This window comes from Limulus polyphemus, unplaced genomic scaffold (genome assembly GCF_000517525.1).
Source record: "Limulus polyphemus unplaced genomic scaffold, Limulus_polyphemus-2.1.2 Scaffold6503, whole genome shotgun sequence".
Taxonomy (NCBI): domain Eukaryota; kingdom Metazoa; phylum Arthropoda; class Merostomata; order Xiphosura; family Limulidae; genus Limulus; species Limulus polyphemus.
This window is the reverse complement of record NW_013672113.1, coordinates 23,348-30,673: the sequence shown is the minus strand read 5'-3', so window position 1 is coordinate 30,673 and position 7,326 is coordinate 23,348. Positions and strand designations below refer to the sequence as shown.

The following is a 7,326-nucleotide window of genomic DNA, read 5'->3' as shown; positions in this document are numbered from 1 at the left end:
AGGATGGTTGTTTTATTGGGGAGTGTTGTTTGAATTGAATGTCAATAAAGGATGGTTGTTTTATTGGGGAGTGTTGTTTGAATTGAATGTCAATAAAGGATGGTTGTTTTATTGGAGAGTGTTGTTTGAATTGAATGTCAATAAAGGATGGTTGTTTTATTGGGGAATGGTGTTTGAATTGAATGCCAATAAAGGATGGTTGAGTGATTGGGTAGTGTTGTTTGAATTGAATTTCATTAAAGGATGGTTGAGTGATTGGGGAGTGTTGTTTGAATTGAATGTCAATAAAGGATGGTTGTTTTTTTGGAGAGTGTTGCTTGAAGAGGATTTTAGCTGGAATAATGAACTGTTTTCAAACTAGGGCTTATTTCTTGTGACAATACAATAAGTAACTACAATTTTATTCAGTTCTTCATGTCAAGAAATTGTGTTTCTGTCTATACAATGAAAATATAATAATAATTTCTGCATTATATTAATAATCTCATATATTGCTAGTGAAGTTTGTCTCTATTTTAATTATTTTTTATGTATGCATATACCCTGCTTCTTGGGAAGATGAACTGATAATATTTTTGTTTTTTCTACATGAAGTTTCCTAATGCTGGTGTCCAAAAGTGGTCAGTTTCTTCCCTAATTGATCAGACCAGTCCTAATCTTGAATGTGTACTCAGTCAACTTGTCAATTGTACTTGAGAAGTGAGTATTTGTAGGACTGTTTCTATAAAAAGTTATCTCTAATGAAGTAAAGTTCTAAAGTGAGTTTTTGAGAATTTAGTGTAACTTGTCATCAGTATTGTATAATAATTTCTGGGCATTTTTTTTTTAACTGAAATTTTTGGTTACTGAAATCTTTATAGTTTGAGTTTTTGAAGGTGAAGAGTGCAAAAAATTGTTACAAAAATGAAAATTATCTTAATTGTAGTACTTGCATTATCTTAATAAATAAAAAACAGGTTTACAATACATAACTGGGAAATTTGTTTCAACTTGTAGTATTTACATATTGTTCTTCATGATAATTTTTGGAGACATTGTGTGCATGTGAAATTAGACATAAACAATAGAACACTGGTAAAGGACACTTTAACACAAAAAAAAAAACTAGGTTCTCTGTGTTACAAAAAGTAAATCATGTTACCAACCCAGTATCAGTTCAGAGTGGGCTGTTTATTGCATGCACATTCATGTAGAAAGCAGAATTTCAGCATGATTTTCTAGGTCTACAGAGGTCAAATTCCTTTAAAGGGTAGACAGAACTCTTTGTTTACCATGTGTTGAATACATAATATCTCCAAATTTAGAGCAAACATAATTCCATTATAAAAATATATAATGAAAAAAACTCTGAAAATGTGATTTTAACCCTATTTCACATTGTAAGTTACAGCTAATAAATATTTGTTTCTTGATATAAATACAAATACTGTAGGTCAGTATTTGAATCCTGTTACTTCCAGGTAAGAATCTAAATAAGCCACGTAATTATTTTTGTTGGTTCTTCAATTAAGCAATGTTACTTCTAGATAACATACCCGTTTATAACTTACTAAAATGTATTCCACAAAAACATATTTTTTGCAATATTTACCTATTTAAATAAGAAATTCAAAGAAAATATCTTTTTTCACCATATTTTCATAACGTGTGCAATAGATTACTTCCCATTTGAAAGTAACACAGTAAAAGTCTAATTTAGAAATGCTGAATAGGAAAACACTGTTTAACATGTGAATAGTCCTAAGATATTCAACATAAAACTTTATTTTCTTCCCACAATTATTCTATGATTTAAGTAGCTTTATAACTTGAGATAGATACAACTTCTGAGGTTGCAGAAATTGGTACCGAACAGTGCCTGAAACTTCTGATGTTTAGTCAGATTGAAAAAACAATTGTACTTACAGTGTTTGATATTTCTTAGCCAATAAAATCTATATAAATATCTTAGTTACTCATGCTAAAACAAACTGTGAGAAAGCTGTGTTAAAGATTGTGTGATATCATTAAACAATGGTGTGCTTGTATTGGAATAGTATTTTATCTTGAGGTTTTCAACATATAATATTGTAATTAATTATCTCATTTTGCAAAGAAACAAACGACAAAGTGAACATGAGAATGTAGGGTATGTTTATAAAAGAATATTTGTTACAAACAGAATACATTACATTGCTCGTTGTGCTTTAAAAGTGTTACGTTTTTTATCTTTATACCACCTTCACAATTGCTTTATAAACAAGTGTTCCAACCACTACTGTGTTTGTTGTATCCCAGCTGGCCTGAAGAGCTCTGGATTGAGTGAAATGTGCCGTCAGAAATGGATATAGTGTGGATAAAACACTGCTATTATAAACTCTCCTTGAGAGGCTAGATTTAGAATTCAGAAAACACAATAAGCCTAACATAATGTCTTATGACAAATATAATTAGTTATATTCATGTTATGTAGTTTTTAGACATCATTTCTGCTTTAGCTTCCCTGCTGCGTTGATTCAGACTATTGAACTTGTTACATGTGTAGCCAAAGTTTCTTTTAATGCTGGTATGTTGATGTTTTTGTTTATCTTCTACAGTTGGGAACTGAAATACAAGTTATTTACAAAAATGATAATCTAATCCATTGTATACATTGATTTGTTTCATAATAATTCTCACTAAGTAGTTTATCTTTTAGTTTCTCTCTGTTGCATGAAGGACAGTTTTATCTTTAGGTTAATGACATTACTGCTCATAATTGTTATAACAGACTGTGCATCTTTATTTGGTTTAGTTTTACTCTTTGAGAACTTTGACTTTTGCTTGTACTTGCTGTGTTTCCTTACTTCATATATTAAAATGAACCTTGTCATTTTTTTCTTCTCATCATATTGTGATCATGTCACATTCACCTTTCAATTCCATGATGTCTATATATTTCAGTGAATTGGTTAGTATGTGTAATAATCCATGTAATACAGTATTTTTGTCCTAGCAATCGGCACTTGTTTTCATGGATTGTTTGTTCTTGACTATTTTTATTCTCTTGATTTTCACATAAACAAATAAAAATTAAAAAAAAAGAAACGTATTGAATACCAACAAATTGTAATCTGTTGGATAGAGCCCTAGTAACTACTGAAGCTACTGTCTGCTGCCAAGCTAATTCTTGTGAGTCTTCGGTTCATTAGTGTACAGACCCTGTCAATGATATTAGCTGGTAATCAGTTTCTAGTAGGTTGACCAGTAGCCAACATTTTCTACTGGTCATTCTGACCAATATTGATACTTTTTTCTATTAATAAATTCAACGTGACTTAATTTAACATTTTCTTGGTGCTACAAACTGTTAGTTTGGCATCACCCACTAAACTCTCTCTCTCTCTCCTTAATGGTTTTCTAGTGCTACAAACTGTTAGTTTGGCATCACCCACTAAACTCTCTCTCCTTAATGGTTTTCTGGTGCTACAAACTGTTAGTTTGGCATCACCCACTAAACTCTCTCTCTCTCCTTAATGGTTTTATAAACACTGTTGGAATCAACCTATTTTCTGTTTGTTATTAATAATTATGGAATACCTTGTGCTTATGTTTGTTTATGCCCTGGCTTTGGAATACCTTGTGCTTATGTTTGTTAATGCCCTGGCCCTGACATTAACAAACATAATCATGAGGTATTCCAATGCCTTGGAATACCTTATGATTATGTTTGTTAATGCCTGTGCCTTGGAATACCTTGTGATTGTGTTTGTTAATGCCCATGCATTGGAATACCTTGTGATTATGTTTGTTAATGCCCTGGCCTTGGAATACCTTGTGATTATGTTTATTAATGTCAATGTCTTGGAATACCTTGTGATTATGTTTGTTAATGTCAGTGCCTTGGAATACCTTGTGATTGTGTTTGTTAATGTCAATACCTTGGAATACCTCGTGATTATGTTTGTTAATATCAGTGCCTTGGAATACCTTATGATTATGTTTGTTAATGCCTGTGCCTTGGAATACCTTGTTATTATGTTTGTTAATGTCAGTGCCTTGGAATACCTTGTGATTATGTTTGTTAATGTCCATACTTTGGAATACCTTGTGATTATGTTTGTTAATGTCCATACTTTGGAATACCTTGTGATTATGTTTGTTAATGCCCATGCCTTAGAATACCTTGTGATTATGTTTGTTAATGCCCATGCCTTAGAATACCTTGTGATTATGTTTGTTAATGCCCATGCCTTGAAATACATTCAATATAGAATTTTTGATTGTCTTAGAAAAGGGCAAAACAGAAAAAATAGATATGCTGGATTTTCAAAATAAACTAATTATTTAAAAAAGTTAAACTTCATGCTATGTTTTTTCCTTCTGTTTATTAACTTAACAACAAACTTAAACAAAAGCTGATAGTTTATGTATGAAATGTTTCATATAATTACCGATAAGCTTAAAAGGTTATGGAATATTTTTCAACTCAACAGAACAGGAACCTGCAGGTATCTAAGCAAGAAACTGAATTTGTTACGAATGGTGGTGATGAATACTTTGTGAAGACTAAATGTTTCTGTTAATCACATGATCAAGGCATGGTTTTCTTGGACATTGCTTTTCACATGACATACACATTAAGATATTGAATACTCTTTTCCAGAGACTGTATTTAGAAATATGTATTGTAATATAGATTGTATTTGACTATACATAGTGCCTACATTATTTGTTTTAGAGGAGAAACAGCGTATCATCAACCAAACTGGTTTATAAATTTTAACATTTATGGAAGTTACAGGCATGTTCGACTGGGATGAAGGAGACCGCTTTTCGTTTGAAGATAGTGATCGTTTTGAGGAAGACTCTCTCTGCTCTTGGATAAGTGAGCCAGAAAGTCTCTGCAACAATTGGCGTGGGTGGAAGAAACCAAATGGAAACAGTTGTGGCTCATCAGGCCATGTTTGTAGTAAGAGCGTGTTCATTTCTCATAAAAAGAATTATGTTTGAATTTTTCTATATTAACAAGAAATATCCTCCACCCATATCTTTGCATTGCCATAGATTGATTATTTATGTAAAATATTTGGGCAAAGCTACACAAGGACAACTTCTGTGCCATAGATTGAAAGTATTTGATGATAAATTTTTTTTTCTGTATATGGGCTTGTTTGTTTTGACCAGCCTTATAACCACTATATAACCATACTATAACTAGGGCCGGCATGGCCAGGTGGGTAAGACGCTCGACTCGCAATCTGCGGGTCGCGGGTTCGCGCCCCCATCCCACCAAACATGCTCGCCCTTTTAGCCGTGGGGGCGTTATAATGTGACGGTCAATCCCACTATTCGTTGGTAAAAGAGTAGCCCAAGAGTTGGTGGTGGTGGGTGGTGATGACTAGCAGCCTTCCCTCTAGTCTTACACTGCTAAATTAGAGGATGGTTGGCGTCAGGAAGGGCATCCGGCCGTAAAAACCATGCCAAAACCGAAAATAGCGACCCCGTATAGATACGGGAAAAAGCTACGGAAGAAGAAGATAACCATACTATAACTGAATTTTCCGAGTGTATCTACACAAAACTTGTCAAGCTTTTATTAATCGTTACATTATTTTAGCCCATTCAAATAGTACATCGAAAACTATTGTAATTTAGCTGGATTTCTAGCTTAGCAGGATTGGGTTATGCTCACCACAGAGATGGGGTGTACTTCGTGATTGCTAATGGTTCTTCCTAGTGGTTTTTTAGCATCATAAATATGTTCATCCCAGTTTGTACAATCGTGGATTGACACGAGTAAAGCAGACAGGGATTACTGCCCATCTCTGAAGCTTGTGGCGTTGAGACCCTTCCTACCACAGATCTGATGTACAGTTCAAGATGCAGCCAGGTTTTGGTTGATCGACTTTGTCAATGTGGTAGCTCTGCTTTTCAAAATAGGGTATCGCAGTCACCCGTTGCACTGTCTTCAGTGACGTGGGAGTCTTTACCACTTACCAGTTCCTAGCCTCTGGGGTGGTGGACCATAAAGGCCTGTCCTCCTGAATGATGACTCGTACCACTCAGTTGAGAGTAGGGCAGTGGCATTCTGCTGGTGTTGATGACGTATGGCACTTCCTAACATGGACCTGATGTACAATTCCATATGCTGTCAGGTTTTGGTTGTAGCATTATGCTGTATTACTGTCTATATATCTGACTGATTGTTTTTTTCCTACTGGGGTCTTCCTCCTTTTTACCATTCTCTGAAGGTACATTCCAGGTGGGCCTGGTGTTGGTTAGAGATGGTCCAACTAAGAAGATTTGTCCATGAATATATAGAATATTTGTTTTGAAAAGTCTGTGTGCAAAGTAATTTTCTTGTTAAAATTAAAAAAAACTTTTCGTCATCTCAAATTTCCTTTGTGTAGTCCCTAAAACCTCCTAAATGCATTCCAAACGTTTTTTGTCAGTAAAACTTTATAGTTTATCTGTTATTTTTTCTACCTATCTCAAAATAGGATCGGTCAATTCGACTGACCTCGTAACCACCAAAAAAAAATTTAAATATACCTAAATTAACCTTTTTTTTTTCTTTCAAGAATGACTTCAAATTGTAACATGAAACTACATTCTGATTTTCTATTCAATAGTTCTGTAACAAAACAAAATTGAAGACTATAAAAATTATGGTTTCTTTGAGTAATAACGATTTTATTACGTTTAATTTAATACATTTTCGAGAGTTGATTGATAAAATAGGGATGATATAATGCCAATAAAAAATGTCATGGGTCACTCTATTGGAAATTCAGGATTTTTTTTAATATTTTCTTGTAGAATTAAGAACTTAAAACTTGTATACTATTAAAATACGTATTATTAGCTAAGCTTTTATGGTATTTTAATTGGTATAACATAAACAAAAAGTAGTTGAATAAAATTTTGAACTAAAACCTTGTCTCATGTGCAATAAAGAGTACCTGGGTTAATCGGTCATACCTTCATGTATATTCTGAGATTCCTTCATGTGTTTCCACTTTTTTATGTTCATGGCACTGTCATAAAAGAGCAAAGAGTATATCTGGATCAGATATGGTGCAGAATTCTGCTCAGGTGTGATATTTTCTCTTTTGGTTCCACACCTCCTGGTCTCTCTATGGACACTTCTTAAAGGAGGATCATATTTTCACCAGCCCTCCACAAGTTCAATGTGGGATTCTAGATATTTTATGAGCGGAGGTAAGATATTGTATTGGAAGTTAACATTTTCCTACACTGAAAATGAATTTCCAATGGATACTTACCCCTCTCACATTTACCACCCAGCCTCCCCACTTCTGGGGATATGTGGTGTAGGGCTTCTGACCAATCTTAAAGTGATTA

General features: G+C 33.7%; 1 long non-coding RNA gene across 3 annotated transcripts in view; it reads left to right on the top strand.

The window, feature by feature from the left end:
- LOC106473786 overlaps window positions 1-4,932 on the top strand; it is a 17,858-nt gene extending 12,926 nt beyond the window's left edge. For 2 of the 3 annotated variants that reach the window (XR_002613773.1, XR_001291705.2), the window contains exons 2-3: window positions 595-699; window positions 4,757-4,932. This is a non-coding gene — a long non-coding RNA (uncharacterized LOC106473786). The remainder of the gene's footprint in view (window positions 1-594; window positions 700-4,756) is intronic. The other variant, XR_002613772.1, reaches the window with a different exon arrangement.
- The last annotated feature ends 2,394 nt before the right edge of the window (window positions 4,933-7,326 follow it).